Source organism: Lutra lutra, chromosome 2 (assembly GCF_902655055.1).
Source record: "Lutra lutra chromosome 2, mLutLut1.2, whole genome shotgun sequence".
Classification (NCBI taxonomy): Eukaryota; Metazoa; Chordata; class Mammalia; order Carnivora; family Mustelidae; genus Lutra; species Lutra lutra.
Genome location: NC_062279.1, coordinates 203,054,291 through 203,071,439, shown reverse-complemented (window position 1 = coordinate 203,071,439; position 17,149 = coordinate 203,054,291).

Here is a 17,149-nt window from a genome sequence, read left to right as displayed (position 1 = left end):
GCTTTAGTATCTTCCATGCCTTTTTCAAGCCCGGCTAGAACCTTGAGAATCGTCATTCTGAACTCTATATCTGACATATTACCAATGTCTGTATTGATTAGGTCCCTAGCCTTTGGTATTGCCTCTTGTTCTTTTTTTTGTTGTGAATTTTTCCGCCTTGTCATTTTGTCCAGATAAGAGTTTACGAAGGAGCAAGTAAAATACTAAAAGGGTGGCAACAACCCCAGGAAAATATGCTTTAGCCAAATCTGAAGAGATCCTGAATTGTGAAGGGGGAGAAAGGGGATAAAAAGGGGTTCAGAAAGAAAGAAAAAAAAAACTATTAAAAAAAAGAAAGCCGATAAAGAAAAAATATAAAAAGAGGAAAAAATATATATATATTAGATAAACTATTTAAAAAACGTTAAAAAAAAGAAAACGGTAAAAGTTAAAAAAAATTTAGCAGAAGAAGAGAAAAAGAAAAAAAAATTGAAAAAGAAAAAAAAATTAAATTAACTGCAAGGCTAAAAAATCATGGGGAGAAAGCCATGAGTTCTGTGCTTTGCTTTCTTCTCCTCTGGAATTCCGCCGTTCTCCTTGGTAGGTGAACTTGGTCCTGGCTGGGTTTCCCGTAGATCTTCTGGGGGAGGGGCCCGTTGTAGTGATTCTCAAGCGTCTTTGCCCCAGGCGGAGTTGCACCGCCCTTACCCGGGGCCGCGCTGAGTCATCCGCTCGGGTTCGCTTTCGGGAGCTTTTGTTCCCTGAGCGCTTTCCGTAGAGTCCGGAGGACGGGAATAAAGATGGCGGCCTCCCGGTCTCCGGCCCGGAGGACCCGAGAGCCCGGGGCCCCACTCCTTAGTGCGCCCTCAGAGAACAGCGCCCAATGACTCCCGTCACCCTGGCCTCCGGCCACGCTCCGAGCTGACCGAGCCTGCGACCGGTTCAAGGCAACCCTGAGCTGAGAGTCACTCCTCGGCTCTGTCTCTGCAGCCGGCTTCCCCATTCTAATACCGGTAAGCTCTGCGACACTGAGACACCCCCGATCCTTCTGTGACCCTGCGGGACCTGAGGCCGCGCTGACCCCGCCTGGGCTTCACCCCAGTTAAGCCTCTGGAGCGATGTCCCTCAGCGGAACAGACTTTTAAAAGTCCTGATTTTGCTCCGTTGCTCCGCCGCTCGCTGGGAGCCGGCCCCTCCCCCCGCGGTCGATCTTCCCGTTGCTTTGGATTCACTTCTCCGCCAGTCCTACCTTGCAGAGAGTGGTTGATTTTCTGTTTCTGCAATTGCTGTTCTTCTTCTCTTCAATCTCCCGTTGGATTTGTAGGTGTTTGCAATCTTTAGATAAGCTATTTAGCTGATCTCCCGCTACCCGAAGTAGTCTCAGCCTGCTACTTCTCCGCCATCTTGACTCCTCCCCCTGAACAGTTTTTTTTTTTAAAGATTTTATTTACTTATTTATTTGACAGACAGAGATCACAAGTAGGCAGAGAGGCAGGCAGAGAGAGGAGGAAGCAGGCTCCCTGTTGAGCAAAGAGCCCAATGCGGGGCTCGATCCCAGGACCCTGAGATCATGACCTGAGCCGAAGGCAGAGGCTTAACCCTCTGAGCCACTCAGGAGCTCCTGTTGTCTTTATTTTATTTTACTTTATTTACTGACAATAAACCATCAGGAAAAAGGATATGATATAAGGAATTAATGACAGGGCCTTGTTAGAAATTCGTTCTAGAGATAAAAAAACCAAACACCCAAAACCAAACAACCAGCCCCTGCAGCTGTTTGTGAGTGGCTCTGGCGAGATGCCGTCTCCCATTATTTTATTTTGCAGGATGTGTTGAACACTGGGGAAATGCTCGGCTGACATTAGTTAATAGAACTCCTTGTGGCGGCCTGGTCAGGGAGCCAAACAGGTGAAATTGGAAGAGTCATTCCTTACACCTTTTGCTATATTTACAGCAGCAAGAGTCTGGTATCCACATCTGAAACTCATTTTTGGCATTATAAAATACGCTTCTGATACAGGCTTCAGTTCAGATGCCTGACTCCTTTCTACACGATGCCAATGATCATTGTCTTACATTTTTATTTCTATTTTATTTTTATTTAAAAGACCTCTAAGGGATCCAAATCAGTTTTCCAGCCTCAGGAATAGGAATGGGTTGGGGAAAGTAAAAGCTGTAGGAACGGGGATAGCAGGGAGTCCATAGGGACATGGGGACAGACGTGTGAAGATTATTACTACAGGTTGCAGTGACCAAGAACTTCCTTATGGGCAAATCACATGGACTCTTGAGAGTTTGCTGTAAAATTACCTGAATTATGCTGGGATTTATTGCTCTCTCAATGTCACTATTTTGAGGTCAGTGTCATGCATACTCAAGAAATCTGTTTGGGGGAAGCAAGACAATGGTCAGTAAGCACATGGATTCAAATCTGGGACAACAGATTCTTTCTAAGTTTTTATTTAAATTCCAGTTATTATATTATATATATGCATATATATACATATATATACACATATATATACATATATATATACACATATATATATTATACACACAGTATAATATTAGTTTTGGGTATACAATATAGTGATTCAACACTTCGTGCATCAGCCGGTGCTGATGTGCATTCCTTCGTTCCCATCACCTATATCGCCCATCCCCCGACCCACCTCCCTTCTGGTGACCATCAGTTTGTTCTCTAGAGTTGAGAGTCTGTTTCTTGGTTTGCTGCTCTCTGTTTTTTCCCCTTCACTCATTTGTTTTGTTTCTTAAATTTCACATACGAGTGAAATCATACGGTATTTGTCTTTCTCTGACTCATTTCCCTTAGCATAATGCTCTTTAGCTCCATCCATGTCATTGCAATTGGATACTTGGGCCATTTCCATAATTTGGCTACTGTAGATAATGCTGCTCTAAACATCAGGATGCATGTATCCCTTTGAATTGGTATTTTTGTACTTTGGGTAAATACCTACTAGTGCAGTTATTGGGTTGTAGGGTGGTTTTGTTTTTACCTTTTTGAGGAACTTACTTCCTGTTCTTCAGAGGGGCTTTACCAGTTTGCATTCCCACGGAGAGTGCAAGAGGGTTCTCCTTTCTCCGCATCCTGCCAACACCTGTTGTTTCATGTGTTGTTAATTTTAACCATTCTGACAGGTGTGAAGTGATATCTCATTGTAGCTTTGATTTGCATTTCCCTGATGATGAGTGATACTCATGTGTCTGTTGGCCATTTGTATGTGTTCTTTGGAAAATGTCTACTCATGTCTTCTCTCCGTTTTTTAAATTGGATTATTCATTTTTTGGGTGTTGAGTTTTAAGTTCTTTATATATTTTGGATACTAACCCTTTATTGGATACGCCATTTTCTTTTCTTTTCTTTTTTTTTTTTTTACAGATTTTATTTATTTATTTGACAGACAAAGATGACAAGTAGGCAGAGAGGCAGGCAGAGAGAGAGAAGGAAGCAGGTTCCCTGCTGAGCAGAGAACCCGATGTGGGGCTCGATCCCAGGACCCTGGGATCATGACCCGAGCCGAAGGCAGAGGCTTTAACCCACTGAGCCACCCAGGCACCCCGGATACGCCATTTTCAAATATCTTCTCCCATTCTGTAGGTTGCCCTTTAGTTTTGTTGTGCAGAAGCTTTTTGTTTTGATCTAGTCCTAGCAGTTTATTTTTGCTTTTGTTTCCCTTGCCTCAGGAGACGTATCTAGAAGAAGTTGCTATGGCCGATGTCAAAGAAGTTACTGCCTGTGTTCTCTTCTAGGATTTATATGGTTTCAGGTCTCACATTTAGGTCTTTAATCCACTTTGAATTTATTTTTGTGTGTGGTGTAAGATAGTGGTTCAGTTTCATTCTTTTGTGTGCAGTTGTCTAATTTCCCCAACACCAATTGTTGAAGAGACTGTCTTTTTCCTCATTGAATAGTCTTTCCAGCTTTATGAAGATTAGTTGACAATGTAATTGTGGGCTCATTTCTGGGTTTTCTATTCTGTTTAATTGATCTGTGTGTCTATTTTTGTGACAGTGCCACAGTGTTTTGATTAGTACAGCTTTGTAATAGAGCTTATAGTCTGGAATTGTGATGCCTCCAGCTTCACTTTTCTTTTTCAAGATTGGTTTGCTTGTTTAGAGTCTTTTGTGGTTCCACAAAAATTTTAGGATTGTTTGTTCTAGCTCTGTGAAAAATGCTGGTGGTATTTTGATAGGGATTGCCTTAAATGTTTAGATTGCTTTGGGTAGTATAGACACTTAACAATATTTGTTCTTCCAATTTGTGAGCATGGGATGCTTTTCCATTTCTTTGTGTCATCTTCAGTTTCTTTCATAAGTGTTCTATAGTTTTCAGAGCACAGATCTTTTACCTCTTCAGTGAAGTTTATTCCTAGGTATCTTATTGTTTTTGGTGCAATAGTAAATGGGATTGACTCCTTGATTTCTTTTTCTGCTGCTTTGTTTTTGGTGTATAGACAGATATGCAACAGATTTCTTATGTTGATTTTATATCCTGCAACTTTGCTGAATTCATGTATGAGTTCTAGCAATTTTTTGGTGAAGTCTTTCAGGTTTTCTGCATAGCATATCACATTGTCTGCAAATAGTGAAAGTTTGATTTCTTCCTTGCTGATTTGGATGCCTTTTATTTCTTTTGTTCTCTGATTGCTGAGGCTAGGACTTCTAGTACTATGTTGAATAGTAATGGTAAGAGTGGACATCCTTGTTTTATTCCAGAGTGTAGGGGAAAGGCTCTGAGTTTTTCCACATTGTGGATGATATTAGCTGTGGGTCTTTCATGTATGACCTTTATTATGTTGAGGTATGTTTCATCTATCCCTACTTTGTTGAGGGTTTTTTTTTTTTTAAATCAAAAGTAGATGCTAAAATTAACAACATAAGAAACAACAGGTGTTGGCAAGGATGCAGAGAAAGGGGTACACTCATGGTTTTAGTATCAGATTAATGCTGGCCTCATAGAATTAGTTTGGAAGTTTTCCTTCCTATTCTATTTTTTTGGAGTAGTTTGAAAAGAATAGGTATTAATTCTTCTTCAGATGTTCAGTAGAATTTGCCTATGAAGCCATCTGGTCCTGGACTTTTGTTTGTTGGGAAGTTTGTTTGTTTGTTTGTTTGATTACTAATTCAATTTCTGTGCTGGTTATCCGTCTGTTCAAGTTTTCTATTTCTCCCTGTCTTAGTTTTGATAATTTATGTGTTTCTAGGCATTTATCCTTTTCTTCTAATTTGTCCAAATTTTTTGGCATATAGTTTTTGGTAATAATCTATTAATAATTGTATCTCTGTGGTATTAGTTGTTATCTCTCCTCTCTTATTTGTGATTTTCTTTATTTGGGTCCTTTCTCTTTTCTTTTTGAGAAGTCTGACTGGAAGTTTATCAATTTTATTGACTTTTTTCCCAAAGAACCAGCTCCTGGTTTCATTAATCTATTCTATTTTTCTAGTTTGTATATCATTTATTTCTGCTCTAGGCTTTATTATTTCTTTCCTTTTGCTGGCTTTAGGCTTCATTTGTTGCTCATTTTCTAGCTCTGTTAGGTGTAAAGTTAGGTTGTTAATTTGAAAATTTTCTTATATTTTGAGGTAGGCCTCTATTGCTATGTATGTCCTTCTTAGGACTGCTTGTGCTACATCCCAAAGATTTCAGGTCATTGTATTTTCATTTCATTTGTTTCCATGTTTTTTTAAAATTTCTTCTGCTATTTCCTCATTGACCTGTTCTTTGTTTAGTAGTATGTTATTTGACCTCCATATATTTGTTGTCTTTGCAGATGTTCTCTTGTAGTTGATTTCTTTTCTTTTCTTTTTTTAAAATATTTTATTTATTTATTTGACAGACAGAGATCACAAGTAGGCAGAGAGGTAGGTAGAGAGAGAGGGGAAACAGATTTCTGCTGAGCAGAAATCCCGATGCGGGGCTCGATCCTAGGACCCTGAGACCATGACCCGAACAGAAGGCAGAGGCTTTAACCCATTGAGCCACTCAGGTGCCTCGTGCTTGATTTCTAATATCATAGTGTTGTGGTCAGAAAAGGTTCATAGTTTGACTTCAGTCTTCTTGTATTTGTTGAATCCTGCTTTGTGGCCTGAAATGTGATCTCTTGTGGAAAATGTTCTATGTGCACTTTAAAGAGTGTATATTCTGCTGTTTTAGGATGGAATGTTCTGAATATATCTGTTAAGTGCATCTAGTCTAGTGTGTCATTCAAAGCTGTTGTTTTCTTGTTGATTTTATGTTTAGAGGATCTGTCCATTGATGCAAGTGGGTGTTAAAGTCCCATATTATTATTGTATTATTATTAATTAGTTCTTTTATGTTTCTTATAATTTGTTTTATGTGTTTGGGTGCTCCCATGTTGTGTGCATATTTATGATTGTTATATCTTCTTGTTGGATTGTCCTCTTTATTATGATAATATTAATGTCCTTCTTTTGTCTCTTATTATAGTCTTTGTTTTAAAGTCTATTTTGTCCAATATAAGTATTGCTATTCTAGCTTTTTTTTTGGACATCCATTTCCATGATAAATGTTTATTCATCCTCTCACTGTCAATCTGCAGGTCTTTAAGTCTAAAATGAGACTCTTACAGGCAGCATAGAGATGGGTCTTTTTTTAAAAAAAATCCATTCTGACTCCCTATGTGAGACAATAAAGATTCTTATGCTTAAATTGAAGGTTTAACTTCAGGTATAGTTTGTGTTTATTCACATATTTTGAGAATGGTCTATTAAGATCCATGTTTCAGGCCTTTTCTTCAGGGAGTAGTTCCCCCATACTTTATGACTCTCTCCACTGTATAAAGCACAAGTTAGTAATTTACTAGTTGATGTGCTCACTGACAGCAAACAGCTTACATTGACTATGTGGAAAGTCCACATTGACTAAATTAACTAGATAATTGCAAAGACTTAATTTCTCTTGGGGCTGTTAGAAGAGAACTTCCTCATTTTTGGAGAGTCATTGGCTGTCTTCAGCACCATGGCCTCCAGATTACTTTCATCACTTACTTTTCAGTCCTGCATACGCGCCTGTTAACCTATCATAAACAACCATGATTTGAAAAGGGTTAGGAAAAGGAAACTATGTAATTTCTGATTCGGTTTAAATTTGGCAGGCTTTCAAAAGTAATAAGTAATTTATTCAGTGTTTATTGAGTCCTGCTATGTGCCAGGAAGGAGTGGAGATAGCAGTGAACTTTCAGGTGAAGTCTCAGTTATCATGAAACTTGTAATCCAGAGGAAGGAGACAGATAGGAAACAATTATAAAAATAAACAATGCAATTCTAGATAGTGATAAATGTCATGAAAAAATGAAATAGTGATGTGGTGGTGGGAGGCTACTTTAGATTGGGTGGACGGAGAAAGCCTCTTTGAGGAGGTGGCTTTTCCTTTCTTAAGCTATGGTTTATTGAATGCTCTCTATGCTAGGCCTGTCTTATGGGTTTTGTTTATATTAACTCATTCAATCCACACAGTAGTCCTATGAGAAAGTAGGATCATCTCTTCTGTACAAATGAGGAAACTGGAGGACACAGCCGTTTGGAGACTTGCCCAGGACCACACAGATGGAAAGTAGTGGAGCCAAATTTGAACCCAGGGAGTTCTGTGCCTTCAATTACTAGATGCTGACTGTCAGCCATGTAAAGAGTTGGAAGCTGCTCTGCTCGGCAGAGGGAAAAGCAAGTGCAAAATTCTTGAGCAAGAAGTGTGTAGCATCTGAGCTGCAGACTAGAGACCAATGAAACGGAGTGAACAAGGGCAGAGGTGGTGGTAACGGGTTCTCACAGCTAGACAGCAGCCAGAATTTATGAAGCCTTATAGCTCTTGGTGAGGAGTTAGACTTAATTCTGAGGGAAGCCAGTGAAGGTCCTAAGAGGGGAAGCAGCCCTGCCTTTCCATGGAGCCAGAGTGAGTTCAGCTTAGAGAGAAATCATACATTTTAGTATGGAGAAGAAGACACAGGTAGCTTGGAATTATCCTTGTCTCCCGATGTATCAAATATGGATTCTTGGATGCTAAAAAGTCCACATTAATCTTTTATGTTTCCTATAGCTGTGGTTAGAAATACTCGTAGAGTTTTTACAACATACCTTTGCCTGGGGCCTCACCCCATAGATATGAATTAATTGGCCTGGGTGGGGCTTTTTAGTCTCTAAGGGCTCCTAGGTGATTCTAATGTGAGGTCACGGGTGAGAACCGTTGCAGTGGCTCCTTGCTCTCTAGAATTGGCCATTTTGGGGCACCTGGGTGGCTTAGTCGGTTGAACATCTGCCTTCAGCCCGGGTCATGATCCTGGGGTCCTGGAATTGAGCCCCATGTTGGGCTCTCTGCTCAATGGGAGTCTCCTTTCCCCTCTATCCCTCCCCCTAGCTTGATGTCTCTCTCTCATTCTCAAACAAAAATCTCAAAAAAAAAACAAAAACCCAAAACAACAACAAAAAAACCCAAACAAGCAAAGAAAACTGGCCATTTCCCCCTTATTTGGAAATTTCAGTGAGTTCCCCCACCTTTTCTTTTTTAGAATTTTCTGGCAGGTGTCATCTCTATTTTTCCTACAATTTTCTTCTTTTGACCAGCTACAAAGGAAATGATCCCTTTATTGTTCTATGATTGAGGTGGCTTAGAAAAATACTAAAGTTACATGAGCACACATGAGTTAAAAATATAATTGACTTGTTCAGGTGGCAACCTCTGTGGGGTTTGAGCCCATAACCTTTTGTGCTAGCCTCAGGGAGATGGCATATGATATGATTAAAATATTGTTGGGCAAATAAATATATAGTATATGTACATAAATATACAAATCTGGATTTACATTGCTCATGAGAGGCTGTTTACAGAATCCCAAGACTAAAATGTAGCCATCCATGTCCAGATTTCTCTGGATACATTTCCTGTCGGACTCAGGATGAAGTTCATTCCCGAGCTTTATTGAGGACTGAGTGATAGTGCTATCATGAAGGGCAGAGCACCTGAACCCATAAACAAGCTGCAGAGTTGGGGATATGAGGCTGGTTGGGAAGGACTTGCATGGGAGAGAATCATAAAACTGCTTTTGAGAGGCTGCTAAAAAATATGGCTGTTGCTAGTGTGGCTGTTGCCCAGATTTTGGGCTGAGCAGCAAGCAGCCTTTTATGATCTGAGGTGGTACATTCCCTTTATTAACATAAATAATGAGTCTCTTGAAAAGACAGTGTTAAGAAAGCTTCAGAACACAAGAGGTCCTCTGAGTGAGGCGTTCTCCTGTCCCCAGATCACCATTTCTGGAGTTATGCTGATTTTCTTTTATAGACTCTTACTAGCAGTTTACATTCTGCTTTTTTATATTTTAGCATTTCGCTGAAACTTTTCATTGTGGGTTGTCTTTTCATGCATGCTAATTCCTTTCCTTCAAGTGTTTTCATCCCTACCAGCATTCTTGCAGTCCAAACTACCAGACTGTCCTGTCCAGAGTGCTGTACCGGCTTCAACGTGTCTCTCTTCCTGTCTTTGACCCTTCTAGTCCATTCTCTGATCTTAAGTCTAAATCTATTATGTAATTCCACTGCTCAAAAACTTCAGTAATTCCTCAGTACTCTTAGGAAAAATTTAAATCTCCCAAGTGGGCTTATAAGGCACTCTGTAACCCATCTTCTGGCTGCCTCTGCCACTACTTCTCCCCCATGATCCCTACCCTCACCCCTATCCTTACCAGTTTAGAGAGACCCACTAACATCCTGCATTAGAATTACCCTAATGCTTGCTAAGAAATCTGGATCCTTGCATTCCATCCAGTACTGACTGGACCAGAATCTCTGGGAGCTTCCAAGGGGAGGCTTCTAAATACCAATTTGAGAACCATTTGTTAGGCCACTGAAATTGCTCAATAGAGATGAAATGCAAGCCATTTGGGTTGCTGCACTGGGTGGACTCGGCCTCAGTAGCCAGGTCAGCCATCAGGAAGGATCTCAAAGGCAGAGGTGCTGCTTGCCTTCTGTGGCTGTTGTGTCAGATGTTTCCATTAGAAATTTAGAAATCTGAGAATCCTTCCAATACCCTCAAAGTCTCTTTTTATTTATTTATTTTTAAAATTTAAATTCAATTAACCAACATATAGTACATCATTAGTTTCTGATGTAGCGTTCAGTGATTCATAGTTGTGTGTAACACCCACTGCTCATTACATCACCTGCCCTCTTAATGCCCATCACCCAGGCACCCCAATCCCTCCACACACCTCCCCTTCTGCAACCCTCAGTTTGTTTCCCAGGGTCAAGAGTCTCTCATGGTTTGTGTCTCTCTGATATCTTTTCATTCATTTCCCCCTCCCTTCCCCTATGATCCTCTGCACTATTTCTTATATTCCATATATGAATGACATCACATGATAATTGTCTTTCTCTGATTGACTTACTTCACTTAGCACAATATCCTTTAGTTCCATCCATGTTGGTGTAAATGACGGGTATTCATCCTTTCCGATGGATGAATAATATTCCTTTGTATACATGAATCACATCGTCTTTATCCATTCATCTGTCGAAGGGCATCTCGGCTCCTTCCACAGTTTGGCTATTGTGGACATTGCTGTCATGAACTTTGGGGTGCAGGTGCACCTTCTTTTCACTACATTGGTATCTTTGGGGTAAATACCTAGTAATGCAACTGCTGGGTCATAGGTAGCTCTATTTTTACCTTCTTGAGGAACATCCATACTGTTTTCCAGAGTGGCTGCACTAGCTTGTATTCCCACCAGCAGTGTAGGAGGTTTCCCTTTCTCCGCATCCTTGCCAACATCTGTTGTTTCCTGACTTGTTAATTTTAGCCATTCTGACTGGTGTGATGTGGTATCTCATTGTGGTTTTGTTTAGTATTTCTCTGATGCCAAGTGATATTGAGCAACTTTTCATGTGTTTGTAGGACATCTGGATGTCTTCTTTGCAGAAATGTCTGCTCATGTCTCCTGCCTGTTTCTTGATTGAATTATTTGTTCTTTGGATGTTGAGTTTGATAAGTTCTTTATAGATTTTGGATACTAGCCTTTTATCTGATATGTTGTTTGTGAGTATCTTCTCCCATTCTGTCAGTTGTCTTTTGGTTTTGTTAACTGTTTCCTTTGCTGTGCAGATGATTTTTATCTTGATGAAGTCCCAATAGTTCATTTTTGCACTTGCCTCCCTTGCTTTTGGCAATGTTTCTAGGAAGAAGTTTCTGCAGCTGAGGTCAAAGAGGTTGCTGCTTGTGTTCTCCTCAAGGATTTTGATGGATTCCTGTCTCACATTGGAGTCTTTCATCTATCTATTTCTGTGTGTGCTGTAAGGAAATGGTCCAGTTTCATTCTTCTGCATGTGGCTGTCCAATTTTCCCAACACCATTTGCTGAAGAGACTGTCTTTATTCCATTGGACATTCTTTCCTGCTTTGTCGAAGATTAGTTGACCATGGAGTTGAGGGTCTATTTTGGGACTCTCTATTCTGTTCCAATGATGTATGTGCCTGTTTTTGTGCCAGTACCATACTGTTTTGATGATTACAGCTTTGTCATAGAGCTTGAAGTCAGGTATTGTGATGTCCCCAGCTTTGATTTTTCTTTGTCAACATCCCCCTGGCTATTTGGGGGCTTTTCTGGTTCCATACAAATTTTAGGGTTATTTGTTCCAGCTCAGTGAAAAATGTTGATGGTGTTTGGATAGGGATTGCATTGAATTTATAGATTGCTTTGGGTAGCATAGACATTTTAACAATGCTCATTCGTCCAATCCATGAGCATGGAATGTTTTTCCATTTCTTTGTGTTTTCCTCAGTTTGTTTCATGAATATTCTATAGTTTTCTGAGTACAGATTCTTTACCTCATTGGTTTATTCCTAAGTAGCTTATGGTTTTTGATGCAATAGTAAATGGGATAAATTCCTTAATTTCTCTTTCTTGAGACACATTGTTAAGTGAATACAAATGCAGCTGATTTCCGTGCATTGATTTTTATATCCTGCCCTTTTGCTGAAATGCTGTATGAGTTTTAGCAATTTTGGGGTGGAGTCTTTTGGGTTTTCCACATAAAGTATCATGTCATCTGTGAAGAGTGAGAGTTTGACTTCTTTGCCAGTTTGAATGCCTTTAATTTTTGTTGTCTGATTGTGAGGCTAGGACTTCTAGTACTATGTTGAACTATAGTGGTGAAAGTGGAGTGTCCCTGTCCTTTTAAACTACAAACTATATTAGAAACTTAACTTGTGAACAAGTTTTAACTTTGACTATCAGAGATTTGGGTAAAGCACAGAGAAAAGAGGATGAGATTTGGAGTCAGGAGACCTGAATACAACTTGAATCTATCTTTGCTGATATTTCAACTTTGGGCAAGTTTTGTCAATTCCCTGATTAAATTATAATTTCCTTTTATTTGTGAAATGGACCTAATAGTATCATTAGGTTATTTAAACCTAAATGAGGAAATGTTTTGTTAATAGTTAATTGCCATCACCCAAGTTGGTAGTTGTTCTCTGTCTTTGATTGGAGAAAGAGGGCCTAGAGTGTCATACAAAGAATTTTCTTAGGATTCCAAAAGTTTTTGGAAGTGAGTTTCATTAACTTCCTGATGTATCAAAATTTGTGGGATACAGTCTAGAGAAGAAAATTTAGAACACTGAAAGTGACCCTTCTTTGAAGAGTTTACTCTTCAAAAGGAAATTTACAATGAAAACACAGGGCACAAACTTGTATCTAGAATGTATGAACAATCTTGTAAGTCAATAATAATGATGTGGGAAACAAAGGCAAAAGAAATGTAACTTAAAATCTCCTCACAGCTTGCAGCCCACTGACAGATACCTGAACCATGCGGAGTGTGACCTTCCTCAAGGAACTTGTGGCTGCTTTAGTGCCTTAATGTTTAAAAGTAACCTTATCTAGGCAGCAGCAGGCCCTCTCAAGGTCCTGAAAGCTTTGCTTCCAGATACCTCGGAGACTTAGGCTATCCCTCACCCCCGCTAATTAACACGCACACAATCAATCACTACTCACAATCCCTTGAATAGGGAAAGAGTTAAGGTCTAGGCAGGAGAGATAGGAGGCTTCTAACTTCCCTGACCAGGCTCCAAAACTATTCCTGGCAGGTGGAGATGCTAAGACAGAGCTGGACAAGAGATAAGGGAGCAAACCAAGATGGCATCTCGAGGCTACAGGCTTCTCAGTCAGTTCTCAGTAAGAGACTGCCACTAGAAGCCCTCAGTGGCAACCCATATGAAGCCCTCTCACTCTGAGAGCTTTTCTCGTTCCTTTGTGTTCTTACCTTCACTTAACAAATTTCACTTCACCTCACCCTTTTATGTCTGTGAGATTTATTCTTCAGCTTCGTGAGACAAGAATCCTGTAATTCTGCAACAATAAGATGACAAATAACACAACAAAAATAGAGAAAAGATATTAACAAACACTTAATAAAAAATATATGGACGGCTAATAAGCACATGAAAACATGCTTGACATCAGTAGCTACTGTGGAAATGCAGACTGAAACCACAATGGGATGCTACTACATATTTAGCCACAGAATGGTTAAAATCATAAAGATGGACCATACCAAGTGTTGACAGGGATGTGGAGCTATCAGAACTCTTATTCACTTCTTTTTTTTTAAATTTTTAAAAAATTTTTTATTTCTTTTCAGTGTAACAGTATTCATTGTTTTTGCACCACACCCAGTGCTCCATGCAATCTGTGCCCTCCTTAATACCCACCACCTGGCTCCCCCAACCTTCCACTCCCCGCCCCTTCAAAACCCTCAGGTTGTTTTTCAGAGTCCATAGTCTCTCATGGTTCACCTTCCCTTCCAATTTCTCTCAACTCCCTTCTCCTCTCCATCTCCCCTTGTCCTCCATGTTATTTGTTATGCTCCACAAATAAGTGAAACCATATGATAATTGACTTTCTCTGCTTGACTTATTTCACTCAGCATAATCTCTTCCAGTCCCATCCATGTTGCTACAAAAGTTGGGTATTCATCCTTTCTGATGGAGGCATCATACTCCATAGTGTATTTGGACCACATCTTCCTTATCCATTCGTCCATTCAAGGGCATCTTGGTTCTTTCCACAGTTTGGTAACCGTGGCCATTGCTGCTATAAACATTAGGGTACGGATGGCCCTTCTTTTCACTCCATCTGTATCTTTGGGGTAAATACCCAGCAGTGCAATGGCAGGGTCATAGGGAAGCTCTATTTTTAATTTCTTGAGGAATCTCCACACTGTTTTCCAAAGTGGCTGCACCAACTTGCATCCCTACCAACAGTGTAAGAGGGTTCCCCTTTCTCCACATCCTCTCCAACACATGTTGTTTCCTGTCTTGCTAATTTTGGCCATTCTGACTGGTGTAAGGTGGTATCTCAATGTGGTTTTAATTTGAATCTCCCTGATGGCTAGTGATGATGAACATTTTTTCATGTGTCTGATAGCCATTTGTATGTCTTCATTGGAGAAGTGTCTGTTCATATCTTCTGCCCATTTTTTGATATGATTATCTGTTTTGTGTGTGTTGAGTTTCTGGTGAGAATGTAAAATAGTACAGCCACTTTAGAAAATAACTCAGGAGTGTGCGGACCCACTTGGAATCTCAGAGTTGGTATAAAGATTATTTTAAGCTGGAGATATTTGGGATTCAACAGATGCAAAAAGAAGCCTTCTTGGAGCTTCCTTTATTTGACTAAAAACAGACAATTCTGAGAAGTGAGAATTGCCATAAATTTCTTCTTTGGGGCACTTCTATTCTTAGGAGAGACCAAGAATAAACTTACCATAAATCCCCTCTTTGGGAGACAATTATAGCAACTGGGAACAAGTCATGTTAGAAAAGTTTATAATCCACTGAATAAAACCCATGGGTCCACACTGATATAAATAAGTGGATAAATAGATATAAATGGAAAGTTTGATTAAAAGAGGACAGTTACATAGTTTCAAAGTCCCTCCCCACATATACCTATTAATAACAGGAGAAAAGAGAATAACCTCAGGGTGGAAAAGCCTGGCAGCCACCACTTTCATCAAATGACCTAAGTGGACATCACCAACATGAGGTCGAATTAAACGTGTGTGACGTTTGATAGAGTTCGATGAACATATTTCTGATCTTCCTGCCAAAGATGTGTAATCTGAGTCTAGTCACATAAAAACATCAGACAAAACAAATTAAAGGACATTCTTTTTTTTTTTTAAAAGATTTTATTTATTTATTTGAGAGAGAGACAGTGAGAGAGAGCATGAGCAAGGAGAAGGTCAGAGGGAGAAGCAGACTCCCCATGGAGCTGGGAGCCCGATGTGGGACTCGATCCCGGGACCCCGGGATCATGACCTGAGCCGAAGGCAGTCGTCCAACCAACTGAGCCACCCAGGCATCCCTAAAGGACATTCTTTAAAAGCAACAGCACAAACTGGCCTATGATCTTAAAAAGTATCAAGGTCATGAAGTCAAAGAAAGACTGAGGAACCATTCCAGACTGAAAGAAACTAAAGAGACATGAGAAAGAGAAGCAACACACCATTCCAGATTGGATCTTGTTTCTGTAAATGACTTATTGGCAAAAATGGTGAAACTTGAAAGGGGTCTGCAGATTAGATGGTAACAATGTTTCAACATTAGTTTCCTGGTTTTGGTAGGTGTATTGTGGCTGTATAGGCTAATTCCCTTGTTTGTAGGAAATGTACAGTAAGATATTTAGGGGTGAGAGACATTGTTTTGGCATTTTACTCTAAAATGGTGCAGGGAAGGAAAATTCTTTGCATGACACTCACAACTTTCCTGTAAATTTGAGGTTGTCCCAAATAAAAATTTGAAAAACTTTATACAAAAGAAATCATCTTGTAGAATGGATTGCTGTGGGACAAGAGAAGTCAGGACACCGGATGTGATGGTTTAGCAGTAGAGTACGTAAAAAAGGCAGTTGTTTCAATCAGAATGGTAGTAAACAGAAATTTTTAATATGTTCAGGAGAGGCAGCTGATGGTAAGTGGAGGTTGAAAGAAAGAAATAATTCAAGGATGATTTGATGCCATTTTGCTGAGATGGGGAAGACTCAGAAAGGAATGGATTTGGGAATGAAGTTAAGAGCTCTGTTCTAGGCATGTGAAGGGAATGTCTGGGAAATACCCAAGTGAAGATGCTGAATGAGCAGTTGGAAACATGAGTCTGGCACTTAGGGGAGAGACATAAATTTTGGCATCATCAACACATACGTGGTTTCCTCATAAACTGAATAAGATCATTGTTTGAAACAGGTTCTTGGTCTGAAATGACCAGATTTCCTTCAACCTCAAGGTCAAGTAGAGCCAGTTCTCCAACTTTGTTCTTCTCCTTCAATATCATGTTGGGTACTCAGGGTAATGCTGGTTTTTTGGCTTGCTTGCTTCCTTGTTTGTTTTCTTTAGAACAGTAGGCTTTCCCTCAGTGATACCCTCAACCTCAGCATTTGGTATTTACACTTTTTATTATTATTTTTTTATTTTTATTTTTTTGGTATTTACACTTTTTAGAACAGAAACCTTGGCATTTTGATAGAATGGGAGAGGCTGTTTTTTTCTTATTTTTATATTTTCATTAAATCCACAGATATGATTTTCCCGTGACCTGGGATCCTGAGAACATTGGACTCTTGGAAGGGTACCATAAAAATCAGTTCCATGAGTGAGATTCCCACCCATACCTTAGTATTTGAAGAATTCCATATGAAAAGATCTTTCAGAAATTCTTCCAGAAAAATCTCTCCCCCCCCCCCCCCCCATTCTGCTGTTTTGCCTGCAAGTGAAGCTGTAGTTCTCTTGGGCTGATATCACAGCCTTTTCCCCACCCTGGTTGTAAAGGTCTCCAAGAGGAAATTATATGAGTTTATGTGTAAATCAGGCAGAGAGAACAAATTGACAATTTAGATTTAAAAGGCTGTTCCCATGCAATTGATAAAAGACAGTCAAGGGGGACATTTCTATGATCCAGAAGCATGTTCTTAAAGACAGTTTTCTTTTCACATTTCAATGAGGGTTCTTCTGAGTTGGAACTAGGGCCCCTTGTGCCCACTGCTCACCTCTTGAGTCTCTTTGAACAATATCTGTGTGATGGCTGTTGCGCCTGTCTTTTATTCTGTAAGGGTTCTTAAGAAAAGTGACTGTTAGGTTTGTCCTAC